General features: G+C 36.1%; 1 pseudogene; it reads left to right on the forward strand.

The window, feature by feature from the left end:
* Positions 1-15,002: 15,002 nt before the first annotated feature.
* LOC141511682 (ATP synthase F(0) complex subunit e, mitochondrial-like) lies at positions 15,003-15,271 on the forward strand (annotated as a pseudogene).
* The last annotated feature ends 716 nt before the right edge of the window (positions 15,272-15,987 follow it).

Below are 15,987 nucleotides of genomic sequence, written 5' to 3' on the forward strand. Positions count from 1 at the left end.
GAAATATTAGTTCCATTTTTGAACACATTGAATTTAAAATGTCTGCTGAACATTTAGTTTGAGATATCTGAAAGAAAGTTGGAGATGGAAGGTTGACAGAGTTCAACTATGAGATTGGGGCAGATTAAGTAGTTATGAGAATCATCAACACAGAGATGGTACTTAAATCCATGGGATTTCATGAAATCACTGACTGAGGTAGTACACAGGGAGAAGAGAAGAGGGCCCAAGGTAGAACTCTGAGGAATATCTATGGGTGGAAGCATTGGTCTGGAAGCTAAATCAGCGAAAGAGACAGTGAAAGACTGGTCAGACAGGAAGGAGGAGAATCAGGAGAGATTTGAATCCCCAAAAACCTGGAGAGGAGAAGGAGGTGTAGGCAAACAACAGTATAAAAGGGTGCAAAGAGGTCAAGGAAAATCAACATTTTTTGTGAGTCTACAATATGCAAGCCAAGTATTGGGAGAGATACAAGAATACACTTGAACAAACTGTACATAATATAACCATATTTTTATATACAATCATCTTTTTCTGTGTATATTGAGATTTTCATGTTTGTTGGTGGGTGCTCTGAGAGGTTCTTGCTCTCATTTAACCAGGAAGACAACAAACATGAAAAGAAGAAAGTGGAAGCCATCAGATAATCAGCTCCCACATGTTTGTTATAGGCAGAAAAACTATCAAAGTACAAGGAGTTGGGGTTGGGATAGTCAGGGTAGAAGAAGTAGCAAAGAATCCTAGTGTCTTTGATTTTTTTTTAATTTTTTGGCAAGGCAGTGGGGTTAAGTGACTTGCCCAGGGTCACAGAGCTAGGTAATTATTAAGTGTCTGAGATCAGATTTGAACTCAGGTCCACCTGACTCCAGGGCTGGTGCTCTATCCACTGTACCACCTAGCTGCCCTAACTTTTGAAAGGACCTCAAGCATCATTTAGTCCCATCTATGGACCTGAACAATATTCCCATTTATATAATAGATAGTGGCAGGAGCACTGGACCATAATATCTGGTTTGGGATTCTACTTCTGACTCTTCCATTTTGGACATATAAAGTTTAAGATGTCTTCTGAGTCTCTAGTTCAAAATGTCTGAAAGGCATTTGGAGACAGGGAAATCAGAGGACCACCAGAAACGGGCCTTAGACCTAGAGCTGGATGTCAACTTGGAAACCATAGAGTTCAAGCCACTTTATAGATGAGAAATGATCAGACACCTAATTTGTGACCAACTTTTCCTTACCCCTTTGATGTTTTCTTGACAAAAATACTAGAGAAATTTCTGTCATTTCTTTCTCCTGTTCATTTTACAGATGAAGAAACTGAAGCAAACAGCGTTTAATGACTTGCTCAATGAGACACCCCTAGTAAATGTTGGAGGCTAGATTTGAACTCATGAAGATGAGTCTTACTGATTCCAGGTCCAATGCTCTATCCACTAAACAAACCGCCTCTCATGTGTGACCTCCACAGAGGAGGAAACAAAAGTTGAGGGAGATCAAATGAATTCCCAAAATCATACCAATCACTTCGTCTCTTTAAGTTTCAGTTTCTTCTTCTGAAGGTAGTAAAAAAAAATCTGTAATACCTACCACTCAGGGTCATTGTTGAAATTCAAGTGAACTAATGGGATGTTGTATATTTTGCTTTATAAAAGTCAATTCTTACTATCTATGACAGCTGATTAATCAGTCTTCACTTGAAGGACTCAAGTGATGGGAAACTCACTACTACCAAGAAAATCTATCACATTTAAGAAAGCACCAATTATTCTGAAGTTTTTCCTAATATCAATGCAGTCATCTCTGTGACTTTAGTGTATTGCTGTTAGTCTCAAATACAATAAATCTAATCCCTTTTTTATATGACAATACTTCCTATACTTATGAGAGTTTTCTTATTCATCCTTGGTTATCTCTTTTTTAAGTGTCCTACAACCAATTCTTATGTGCTTTGGGGATAAATAGATTTGCCAGATGAGAGAAACATCAAAACTGCAGATAGACAGAATCATGAGAAGTGAGCAAAAGCTTGAAAACAGAAAGTTGCAAGGCACCTCCTGGAGACAATAAATATCCATGTAATTTGAGTTGACTAGAAGATTTCTCAAGGAACAGGTATTTATTACTTAGTATATATCAATATCTTGGTGATCGGAAAACAATAATAATGAATATAACAATCCTCATTTTAATTAGATGACAAGAAACACAGGATAATACAAAAAAGTAGGTTGGGGCCAAATGGTGGAGAGTTTTGAAAAGCAAAACCAAAAGGAGATTTTAATATTGTATTATATAGGTTATGGGTTCAATAATGAGATGCAAAAAAGATCAGAGGGATTCTGATAAGGAGAATTTAAATTTAGTCTAATTCAGTTTCAGGAAAGTAAATTCATTTGTCAGAATTTGAATACCGACCATGTAAGCACATCACAGTCTTTGGCAGTAAGGTAAGTTGATGAGGAATTTGAAATCCATAACTGTCTTTTATAGTAATTAGTAACATACTCCCTTACTATAGGATATTACCAATATGTAATCAATTGGACACACTGCTAATTATGATGAAAGGTAGCATGATAGATCATAGATGGTTGATCTGGGACCCCTAGATTAACATTTTGCCTCAGACACTAACTGGATGTTTGACCCTAAACAAGTTCTCAACTCTTCAGTGTCCTAGACTAGTCTAAGACTATAACTTCCAGAGAAAGTGCTTCCCTATTTTGGCAGAATGTATAGTCTATTGGAGAAACTACTAATAATGTTTGTCCTTCATTTTTAAAGAAGACCTCATCATCAGGGAGGTGATGCCATGATAAGCATGTGAATTGCATTTGAGTGAGGGGCTGCTGTGCTAAGTCACCAACCTCACTTTCTCCTCCAGAGCCATTTGGGTCCAGTGGCCAGATATCAATCAGGACAACTAGAGATGACCCTGGATGTGAAGCACTTAGGGTTCAGTGACCTGCCCAAGGTTACACAGCTAGTAAGACTCAAATGTCTGAGGCTGCATTAGAACTCCTGTTTTCCTGTCTCCAAGGCCAGTACTCTATCCACTGTGCCACCTAGCTGCCAATGAGAGATAACATGGTAGACCATAGATAGTTATTGGTTTTAGGGAGGCAGCTAAGGTAGTATAGTGTATAAAGTATTGACCTGGAGTGAGGAAGACCTGAATTTAAATCTCGCCTCAGATACTAGAAGTGTGACCCTGGGTAAGTTATATAATACTGTTTAGCTCATTTTCCTCATCTGTAAAATGATCTGAAGAAAGAAATGGAAAACCACTCCACTACCATTGTCAAGAAAACCAAATAGGGTCACAAAGAGTCAGACACAACTGAAACAGTTGAATAACAATAACAACATGGTTGATCTTAATCAGGGAGATCTAGGATCAAATGTTACCTTTGACACTAACTGGATATGTGATCCCAAGCAAGTCCATAACTTCTCAGATGTCTCAGTTCTCTAAGAATATAAATTTCAGAGGAAGTTTTTGCCTGCTTTGACTGATAGGAGAGTAATAGGTCCAGTTTCCATCTCTATTAACTATGAGAAGCAGAGACAATTCAGTTTCTTGATTAACAAAAGTCACTATGTGTTTTCATTCCTTAGATTTTTCCAGGATCTCCTTAGCTAATTTCAAAGCAACTTTTGCATGAAGTTATGCTTACTTAGCTCTATTCTGTACAAATGTCCTTTTAGTCACATTATATTAATCAATCAATATCAGCAAAGAGTTTGGCACAGAAGAGGGAGTTGAAGGAGAGAGGAAGGAGCAAAGGAGGAAGAAGACGAAGAAGAGGAGAAAAGTAAAACCACATGAAACTGGGCAGAATCCCAAAAACATTTTTGAAGTCTCTGGTGAAACTTTTTTCTGGCAGAAATTTCTAACAATAGCACATCATTTTCATTAACTTGAACAAACAAAGCCCAAAGAAGATTAAAAACGAGTACAGATGTAATATAACTTTACACTCCCATCTTGAACAAGGCAGGCACATGATAATGTGAAGCCACTTTGTTTAACCAAGCATGGCATATTGCTTTGGTCTGTAGCAGAAGAGTAGAGACACTGACATGCAGGATTTCAGCCATTGGGTCCTTTCCCCTTCCCAATTCATTTTAGGTCCTTTCCCCTTCCCAATTCATTTAGGTCATTGATATGATCTTGGCACAGCTTTTTGGGTTCAACTTCTGCATCCACTTCATTTTCTCCCTTGTTGCTGGGCATTCAAGAAGCTTCCTACACCTGGAACCATGTCCTGATCCCTCTTTGCCAAGCAACACCCTCCCTCCCCCATATCCTTTCCTTTCAAAGTTTTCCTCTAGCAGAGCATTCCAAAGCTGATCTCATTGCTAACTGTGTCTGCCCCCCCTACACCCCCCCAAAACCCAGCTTTATTGTTATCTGATGTACCATGACCATCTGAATTCCATTTTCAGCTCCTTGGGGGAAAGCCTTGTCTGGTGTGTGTGTTCCATGCAGTCCCCCCTGTAAAACAACAGCACTCTATAAATAATAAATAGTGATGATCAAAAACACTACCAGCATGCTCTCCAAAAGTATAGCTTCTCACTTCATCTAAATAAGAAATAGATGGGTGTCAACCCAACCCTTCTGCAAGTGACTCCATTGGTCAGGTAACACAGAATCCAAGGCCACACAGCTCGTATCAGTGGAAGAAGTGAGAAGAATTCCAAAAACGTATATACAAATAATGTTGCCCTCTGAGCTGAAATGCTAGGCTATTTAGGGTTTCCAGAGACAAATGTATGTGTCCTCAGTGACAAAAGCAAAAACAGCAAAGCCCGATCATTCTGATTCTGAGTTATAAGATGGCTAGATCGAAGTTCCCTCCCATATCCACTATTCCCCAATCCTTAATATTTATTCATCCTAGGTTCATTCCATTTACCTTACCCTTCCATGATACCCTTCAGAATCTCTGTTTTCTTGTTAACCTCCTGCTGCAAAGTAACTTGCATGTCTTTTGTATTTAAATTTGCATGAAAATGCTGTTTCCTCCAACGAAATGTAAACAATTTGAAGGCAGAAACTGTTTCATTTTTATCTTAGAATTATAAGATCCCAGCACAGTACCTGAGACATAGAAGGGGCTTGGTGAATTGAGGTGAATTTATTTACCTAATAATGTTATTATAAGCTTGCTTTACATATAAGCATCAAAAGGGAAGGGTTCCTATCCCCACTCCATTGCTTTAGAGAAAGAAACATTGAATTTAAATAAACATTGAATGATTCATGGAAAAAGAGTGTATACAAAGAAACATAATTGTCATATGCAGGATACAATATTATTTTATACATGGATCCTGCTTTCAAGGAGCCTAGTCTGACATCTAGGAGAAGTGTTTTCTTTAGCACTTCAAAAAGGCATGGTTTTGGTGGCGGGGGCATTCTCCTACTTGATGCAGATGACAAACCAGCTATGTTTTAATTTCTCATGAGTTCCTGAGGCTGACAGAAAAAATATCACCTAGTGGGAAGCATTCAGGTGATGCACCCTATGGCAATTCTGGTCCTTGGATTATATCCTATTAGAAGGCTGATACTCTACAATTATAAAAGGGAAGCAGAATAAATAAATAACCTCATGGGGATTTGGCTTAGATTGAAAAAAATTTTCTTTACTCAGTAGGGTATAGGAAGACTATATGGAAGGTCTAGCAAATTGTCAAGAAGGAGGAGGAAGAGGAGAGGAGGAGGAGGAGGAGGAGAAGAAGAAGAAGAAGAAGAAGAAGAAGAAGAAGAAGAAGAAGAAGAGAAGGAGGAAGAGAAGAAGGAAGAGGAAGAGGATGAGGGGGAGGGAGAAGGAGGGGAGGAGAAGAAAAAGAAAAGAATAAAAAGGAGGAGGAGAAATGAGATGGAGAAGAAGAAATAATATTAATAGCTACTATTTTATATAGCATATTTTACAAATATTATCTCATTTGATCCTCACAACAGCCCTGAAAAGTGGTTCCATCCAGACTCTACAGTTGATGAAACTGGGGCAAATTGAGGTTAAGTGACTTACCCAGGTTTACATAGATAGTGAACATAAAGTTATATTCAAACTCAGATTTTCCTAATTGAAGTTCTAATTTTCTCTAGTCACAGCATCACCTTTCTGCCTCATGGTGAAGAGATATTAGCCTGCCTATTGAGAAGTAAACTTACCCAGGTTAGAAAAATTGAATAAATCTTAGTTTCCCTGCCAATCAATATTAGGCTCTGTCCATGAGTAGTGGCTGGATTTCCAGCCTAGGTGAGTGAAGGAGACCCAGTATCATAAAATCAATGATTAAGTTAGATAAAGTGACCTGTCAAGTCCTTTCCAACTCTAAATCTATCATCCGTTCTCTCAAGAGTAATAATAATAATAATAATGTATTTCTTTGGAATATAATTTTACAGAGTACTTTCTTCACAACAATGCTATGGATTTACCTGTGCAAACATTAACATTCTCATTTTCCAGATAAGAAAACTGAGGCACAGAGAGCAACTTACCCAGGACCACACATCTAATCAACATACCAATTAAGTCAATCCCTGGTTTTGCCAACGTCTAATTCTATTTCAATTGCTCTTACTCAGTAGCTGGTATAGTTCTGAATATTAATTTAGATTTGGTATATTTTTGGTACTTCTCAGCATGGAAAATAATATAATTGGAAACATCTCAGTAACTCTATACAGAATTACTGAATTTATAAGAATGATATGTCTGAAGGCAGTGAGCATCCTGAAGAAATACACTGTCCTGGAGGTTGGGGGTAAAAAGGTCTCATTTAAAATTTTTTTATAGAAATCCCACTGGTATTATGCTTAGCTTCTTTCAAGTATGGCCCTATTTCTTTTTAATTTACTCTAATTTGTGTAACAATTTCTCTTTCAAATATTCTCTGAGATGAAAAAGCACATTCTATAACCAGGGTGAGTCCCTATATTGACTAGTAATTTGTCAATTGTTTTTTGCTTGCTTTTAAAAACTAAAAACTAACCCATCCTCTCTCTTTTATCTTTGTGTCACCTCATTTCTCTTGACTGTTTTTTTCTTTGACTTCTCTTCGGTTAGCCTCTCTTTCTTTCCCAAGCTGTTTTTCCTGAAAGTCTAGTTTCCTTGCTAGCTGACTCTCCTCTAAATCTGCATTTGATTCTTTTCCTTCTCCATTTTTTCCTCCTCTGCTCCTTGTGTTTTCTGTAGTCTGACAACTTCTCCTCTGTTGCCTGGTTTCCCTGGACTCTGCAGTTTCAGATTTCTCCTTATGCCTCATACTCTCTTTTTGCTTCCATCAATGAAACATTTCAGCACATGCTGAATGGGGACACTCCTATGCAGCTATGCTACATTTTATTCCATCAAATCTAAGCCACATTTTACTTTTGGCAGCTGGGGATACAAGGAAAGGGTAGGACTTAAGTTTGGAAGAATGGGGCTATTTCTATTTCACATGTGGGCAAAAACTGAGGCAGAGAAAATCCCTGGGGTCTTTAGAAGCAAAGTCAAATCTAGACTATCTTGAATCTCTTAGACAGAGTTTTCTAGCCCAGGATCATGTGAAATGAGTTCCCCAAATGTTTTGCAGTTCTTTAGAGTATCTTCCAGCTCCAAATCCTATCAAGCAACAAGATTTTGTTGTGGTGTTACAATCATGTCCAATTCTCCAAGACCCCATTTAAAATGTTTTTTTGATAAAGATGCTGAAATGGTTTGCAATTTCCTTTTTTCAGTTCATTTTACAGAAGAGGACAATAACTTGCTCTAGGTCACACATCTAGTATCTGAGGCAGGATTGGAACTCATATCCTACAGAACAAGGACTCTACTGCAGTAGTCTAAAGGAAGGTCATTTGGAAAAATCTGTCATCAGCATTCTAATCTCCTGATACATACTAATCCTACCCTCCAGCACTACACCCTCCCAACACACACACACACACACACACACACAGAGAGAGAGAGAGAGAGAGAGAGAGAGAGAGAGAGGGAGAGAGAGAGAGAGACATTGAGTTGAATCATTGGCTCTTTCTTCCCTTTTAACCTGGTTCTTTTCCTTTCTCTTCTTATTAAGCCAGGTCTCAGTCTAGGAGAGATGACTAGCAGCCTTATTTGTTTAAATGGCATTGTTGGTCCAAGGAGCTGTGACTTGTCTGAAAGGTTCAGATCCATCCCTTGCTAGAATTTTACCCTTCCCATTGGGCATCCTTATAAGGAAATATTCAGATATCACCACTGCTAATGTAAGAATGATAGCTGTTGGACTTAGTTACTCTCTATGTATTACATCTTTGAAATGTCTTTCCTTATTTGCTAACTGAACTGATTTGCTGTGAAAACACAATTCACAATCCCAAAATCTCATTTGCAAGATTCTTTCTCTCCTAACAGTATTTATTCAGTATTTTTTTAATTAAAAATAACAAGAAATGGAAACTGCCAAGAGAAATCAGTTAAAAGAAATTCAACAGCTTTTTCAGAAACATATCTATAACAGAGTGTGCTAAATGATGCTAAGATAGTTGCTGATGTTGAGATAGCTGTTACAACATAACATTTACTCGTGTGGGAAAAATACCTACTATGGCAGTTAGTAATAGCAAGTATCTATGTAGTGTTTTAAGATTTGTAAAATAATTTACAAATATTATTTTATTTTATATTCAAAACACACAGTGACAAAGGTGCTATTATTCCCATTTTCCAGCTGAGGAAAATGGGTCAAACAGAAGCTGTGACTCTCCCAGTGTCCCACAGCTAATAAATTCTGAGGCTGGCTTTGAACTCAAGTTTTTCTGACTCCAGCACTATAGACACTGTACAACCTAGCTGCCTTAGATAATTGAGAAAGTAGAACAATGAAGTCTCTCATATGTATTGTTTGGTGGTTTCATTAGCATCTGACTGTGAACCCACTTGGGATTTTCTTGGCAAACATATTTGAGTAGTGTGTATTCCCTTCTCCAACTCATTTTACAGATGAAGAAATTGAGGCAAACAGGGTTATACAAGTCAGTTAAGAGTGTGAAGCCGGGGTAGCTAGAGCACTGGCCCTGGAGTCAGAAGTACCTGAATTCAAATCTGGCCTTAGACACTTAATAATTTCCTAGCTGTGTGGTCTTGGGCACTTTTGCCTTACAAAAAACTAAAAAAAAAAAAAAAAAAAAGAGTGTGAGACCAAATTAGCACTTAGGAAGATGAGTCTTCCTGACTCCTGGCCCCAAATTCTATCCCCTGTGCTACAACCAAGACAGTATGATGTAATGGATAGAACATTAGACCTATAGACAAGAAGTCTTAAGTTACCACCTGCCTTGGTCATATAAGAGCTATGCAACTAACCTTGAAATAGTCTCTTAAACTCTTGATCTCAGTCTCTAAGATCAGGGAGTTAATGATCTCCAAGCTCCCTACCAGCTCTAAATCCAAAATCCTATGATTGTTCACCATGGCGGAGCTCACTCAGACTTGAGAGTCTACTGTGTTTTAAGCTAAATAAATGATATCTAGATGTTGCTGGTATTTTTATCCCATTTATTGTTTGAGCTTCATTGAACTAGACCATTTTGATTAATATCATTTTTTTTTACCAACATGGACCTCTCTGACCATTCTAGATTTATTTTCTTCCAGTAATAAGTACCAGGATTATTTGCTAGGTCATTAATTCTGATTGTGAATTCATGATCAGAAATAGGTCAAAAGTTACCTGTGGAGAAAAAAAAAAATTGACGGTCACCAATGAAATCATAAGAGTTGGAACTAATTAAGAACAGCTGCTCTTCTGCTCCCATGATATGAAGCTTTTGAAAGGACTACTTTTTCCTTAACTTGTGGAGGGAAAATTTTCCCACATTTATTTTAAGGGACTATTGTGCTCACATCAACAAATAACACTGGGAAGCTTGGTGACTTCCAACACAAAGATAGGGAAATATAAAGATGGGGAAAAATATATGGCAAAGCATGTTTCACACAGAAGAAACAAGAGAAGTTAAATAAAGTCCTATAGATTAGATAGAAACTTTGAAGATCTATATAATGAATGGTTCATTTAGGAAAGAATTATTAGGTACTGAATCTGGTGAGCACAAAATACGAATAAAATAATTTGTATTTTGAGACAACGATTATCCCTAAGTCCCTGTAAATAATTAAAATCTTGACTTTTTTAAAACTAAGATCAAATAAGTATTTTTTAAAGCAAGGAAAAGAAATAGTAATAAAAGAAAACTTTATTCCATCAATACAACTTGATCCTAAACTATTTAAACATATAACATAAAATCGAACATGGACAACAGAAACGACAAGGACATGAATGGCAACAGTGTTTTTAGAAGCTCAGCCAATGTAAATTAATAGTCAAAAAGAGGGAGACCAAAAGAGTCCAGAAAGCACCATAGTCAGAAAACATCTGACTCACATACCAAAAGAAAAGAAAGGCAAAAATACATTAGAATATAAAGTTCATTTGTAAAACCTTATGAAGATGGATGATGGATGCTAGGAAGCAGTATCATTTTAGAAAGAAGAGAAAAGCAGTAGAGAGTAAACTAGTTTAAAGAAAGCTTTGTGAAATATTGAACTAAGCACCATGATTCCAAAAGTAGCTAAGAATGAAGATGTGAAGATGATTACACACAAAAGAAAGTTGGAAATACTTTTAAAGTTTCATTATGAGAATCGATTTTTCCTGTCAAGGACAATGAAATCACCACACTTTGAACAAGAGCATCAAAGAAACATAAATGCTTTTAGCCATAGTAGAAATATACTCTGAAGAGAACAGGAAGAAAAAACTGAATTAGACCTAATGTACATAGAGAAGGGGCATTCTGGAAGTAATATAATGGTGAGAGTACTAAAGTACTGGTAGAAAAGGTAACTAAAGAAGGAAAAATATGAAAAACAAGGGGAAAAGATGTCAGATATCATAAAAATAAAAACAAAAGATAATTGAAAATATTAATGACCACCTGCCTTCATGCATATTCTCCCTTCTCTACAAGATCTTTGTAACAGTCATCTATAATGTTAATCAAGGACATCTTCGATGAGGGCATTGGTAGGGAAAAAGCACACTATCACAAGTGATATTCAAAATTGAACTACATCTTGACCATTTTATTAATTAAAAGATAGAAATTCAATATTCCATTTTCCTTATTGTTTGTCTATTATGAAAAAATGTATTTGATTCAGTAGAATCAATGGCTCTTTTATAGAGCAAGATGTTTCTCATCTTTATATTAAAATCAGTCAAGATTTCTTGGAAAATTTGGCAACAGAAATAACCTTGTTCAGTGTTTATCTGAAAATAAACATCAGATGAGGCATGAAAGGGAAAAATATTCATTCACTATTGTGATGAGGAGATCTAGCCAGGAGTTGGGGTCAAAGAGGGATTCCTTATGGAGGATGAAGTCCTCCAGGTTTACCTATTTGTTTATGATGTGCCAATAGTATCAAGTCCCAGAATACTTCAGTCTCCTGGAAGAGTCTTTAATCCCTCAAAATAATTTGGTTTATAATCCTCATTGAAAGACCAAATGGATGAGAAACATCATTTGCCCAGATTTCAATACGGTTGTATATTTTTGGATGGATAACCCAGAGAACTTTTCCATTAGTATATATCTCTGGGACAGATATAGATAGGGTCATCTCCACCAGAAATTACAAAATAATCATCTGTAGGGGGCCCACACTGATCAATGCAGGGTGTGCAAAGAAATTACAGAAACTTGCGACACATCACTGCATATTTTAGTATCTACTGAATATCTAGCAAGTCATGATCTGCTATTAAGATATATATATATATATATATATGTATATATATACATATATATGTATATATATCAGAAACAAGACAAATCTCAATAGCACAAATATAAATCTCCTTGAGGACTTTACCAAAAAATTGCTCTAGAAATGCATTTTTATCATGGACCAAACTGCAGCCCATAATGACCCAGATATATTGGTGGTCTATAAAAACTTAAGAATATGTTTTTAATAAATGTTAGCATATATGATCATAATCTTCTAGTTAAGTTATACAAAATGCTTTCAAAATATGGAGAACTGGCAGAAGAAACTTAAACCATGTGGAAACTGGATGAAATGTCTGTGAACCCTGATGTTCTGTCTATTATTATAGTTGGATAGAGTATGCTTTTAGTGAGCCTACAAAAGAAGAAATTACATTCTAGAACTTTTGTTATTCAGTCAGTTCAGTCATGTACAAATCTTTGTGACCTCATTTGGGATTCTCTTGGCAAAGATATTGGAATAGTTTGCCATTTTTTTTCCAACTAATTTTGTAGATGAGGAAACTGAGACAGAGCTAAGTGACTTTCCAAGATCATATAGTTACTAAGTCTCTGAAGCCAAATTTGAATTCAGTAATATGAATGAATCTTCCACTGTCTTCCAGTACTCTATTCACCATGCTACCTAGCTGTTTTATATGATATATTATAAGTTTTAATTTATTAAAACTAAAAATGATGCTGAGACTTTTGGCATTCCATATATGTTTTGTGTGTAAACATACAAATGCATGTGCATGTGTATATTGGATACATGTGCATTATATGTCTGTAAAAAAATGTGCATGTGTGTCATAAAGACGTGTTTGCAAGTTTATATTTAGCATAGTCATAAGTACTGACATAGAAACTTTAGCTTACAAAAATGACCAGACTCTGTCCAAGAATTCCCTCATTTGGTGACATTTTGAAGTTGACTTAAGACTTGGTGAAATAAAATGTCATAAGACATTTCCTCTTGAAAACTACATGGAAAGACAACTCTGAGTTGTGGTATTAGGGGGACTCCCTTCCCCTAACACTGTGTCTCCTGAATACTAGAACTCTTATGGGCTGCTCCTGCATGATGGTGATAGTCAGAATTGATGGATTGAACTGGAGTGTTGTTGAAGTTTAATTTTTGAGACTGCTAGGATGTTTGTTTCTTTTCACCATCCCACCAAAGTTGCCTCAAAAGCCCCTAATTTCCAACTAATTTATTGTATGCTTTTTGCCTACTATGTCTTATTAGGTTAAGGGGACAAGAGACAAATTTCTCTTCTAAAATACTAGCCAAAAGCAGACAGTGGTAATCCTTGCTTATTTCTGTATTCATATATACATATATACATCGTACATATATACATATATATGCATATATTTATATATGTACCTATTTTCTGATAAATTTAGGCAGCATTCTTTTTTGGCATGTAGCACAGTGGATAGAGTGCCATGCCAGAAATCAGGTAGACTCATTTTCCTTAGTTTAAATCCAACCTCAAATACTTACTGTGTGATCCTGGACAAGTCACTTTATGCTCTTTGTCTCAGTCCTTCATTTGTAAAATGAGTTGGAGAAGGAAATGGCAAACCACTCCAGTATCTTTGCCAAGAAAACCTCAAATTAGAGGGTCTGAAAAAGAGTCAGACATAATTGAAATGATTGAACAACAATACCTATTTGGAAAAACATCTTTGACCTTTTAAGAAATGGGAGATGGTTCACTTTCAGAGGAAAAGGAACAGAGAGTAAACCCAATCCAATTTTTTCATAAACAAGAAATGTACCATAATCACATACTACAGAATCACACATGGTCATTCATTTGAAAGTGCTTAGACATAAGTAATCATTTATAGATGTAGATTTAACATAATTCAAAAAATAAGAGTAAGAAAAGGTAAAACTCAGGTCAGGTGATGTTAGTAAATCTTAAGGAGACCTTCATACATGGGGAGATTCCCTGAGGACTTCAAGAAAACAAATCCCTTTTGCATGTCACATAAAGAAATATGCATTTATACTCTACTTTTCCCCATTCCCAAAACCAACCAGTGTTTTGTACTCAGTAGATGCCTAATTAGTGCTTGTTAGTGATTGGTATATCTTGATTAATCAGTGTTATAACCCACCCAAATGAATGCTATCCAATTAGACCATGTGGGTGGTCAAGTGAATGCAAAAGAGTATAATTGTATAAAGTTGTCTTCTTGACTTTTGGTCCCAGGATGCAATAAAATGTTAATAATCCTTATTAAATGGAACACCCAATGACAATAATTAGCTACAATAATAGCACAAGATTATTTAAAACAATATCCTTCCTTATATTCCCAGAACTGAGTAGTTGGCAAACAATGTCATCCGCCTCACCCTAAAAGTCAGATATCTAACAAGTGCAGGATTAGATTTCCTGCATTTTTAGATTCCAAAGAGCATCTTCAATGGAAAAGGAAGTTGAAGAAAATAAACAAACAAAAAGTTCAGAAGGAAACATAAAAGGGACAATTTCATTACTATCTTGTCAAATTTGATATTCTTCTTTCACAGACAAACTATATAACAGGAGTTCACAATTTCATAAATGATCCTCTTTTTTGGTATTTCCTTGTCTATTAAAATGTGTTGGACAATGATTGTTAAGTTCATAATAAAAAAATTTTTCTTTTAGTTTTTGCAAGGCAATTGGGTTAAGTGGTTTGCCCAAGGTCACACAGCTAGGGTATTATTAAGTGTTCGAGGTCGGATTGGAACTCAGGTCCTCCTGACTCTAGGGCCAGTGCTCTATCCACTGAGCCACCTAGCTGCCCTGAAAAAAATTAATTTTTAAGAAAAAAATCTTTGAACCTAGAAGGCTTCAAAAATATATTCCTCTGCATTCAGTTTTCAGATCCATGTTCAAATACAGTCCTGATAAACATGGTTGGAAACCTGGAAGGGGCACCGTAATTTCTACTGAAGAAATGAGTTATATAAGTTTAATTATTTAGGTAAAAAATGTAACTGTTTATGATTTTTGAAATAAATACATTTTTTTGTACATCTACCTAAATAACAGTAAAGTTGAATGTAATCTTCTTGGTTAGGTTTGGAGTAATTTGGTTTTTACCAATGCCCATACAGAAGTCAATGATTAAAGTAAAATAACTTGAGGGTTAACGGAAAAAAATGGTGCCGCCCGTGAATATCTCCCCGCTCATCAAGTTGGGTCGGTACTCGGCCCTGGTCTTGGGCATAATCTACGGATCGAAACACTATGCTTATCTAAAGCCCCGGGTAGAAAAAGAACGAAAGCTTGCAGAAGAGTAGAAAAAGGAGGAGGAACTGAGAAAGGCTCAGCAGAAACTGGAAGAAGCCCGAGGTGACACCATATTGAAATAAAAGATTTGCGGTGTTTTCTTTTGCAAGAGTTCTGGTCTAATAAAGTTTTCTGGGATGTAAAAAAAAAAAAAAAGTAAAATAACTTGCAAAAGAATAGATAGGAATGAAAGCCTTTATGACTTAATGACTGCCCTTATTTCTTCTGCCTTATCATATTTACATACCAAAAAGGCTATAGAAATCTTCTTCCACCACAGAAAGACACACACACACACACACACACACACACACACACACAGCAAGGAGATAAACTTGCTAAAGAAAAAAAAGTATTAGCCCTGAGAATACAAAAACTTGGTTAAACAGCTCAAAATTTATATTGGGGGGACTAGGGGTGGGGAGAGTTTAAATTTAGTGATGGATGAACTTCAAAAGATTTTGGGTTCTGGTTCAATTTAGATATTTATTAAAAGCATGTCGAAATGATATAAACCTTGTGGGCTTACATAATTGGGCTGACAAAAATATATTGCGCAGTTTTGATTCACAGCATTCTAATTTTTTAAAGCCTTTCTTTGTGCGCAAGTTGAAATGTTGAGGTCCAGAACAACATAAATATTTGTTTAAAATTCATGTTTTCAAGAGTTTCACAAAAGAACTCTTGTCTATCAGGCTGAAGTGGAATTCCATTTTTGTTGTGCATTTTCTTAGACCATTTCAATTATGCCTATTCTTCAGTATAACAGGAACTTGATCAGAATCCATTGCGCAAATTTTCTTCCAAAGATATTGTCAGATTAAAGAAATAAAGAATTCATCCTGGCATAGTTAG

Source organism: Macrotis lagotis, chromosome 2, assembly GCF_037893015.1.
Source record: "Macrotis lagotis isolate mMagLag1 chromosome 2, bilby.v1.9.chrom.fasta, whole genome shotgun sequence".
NCBI lineage: Eukaryota > Metazoa > Chordata > Mammalia > Peramelemorphia > Peramelidae > Macrotis > Macrotis lagotis.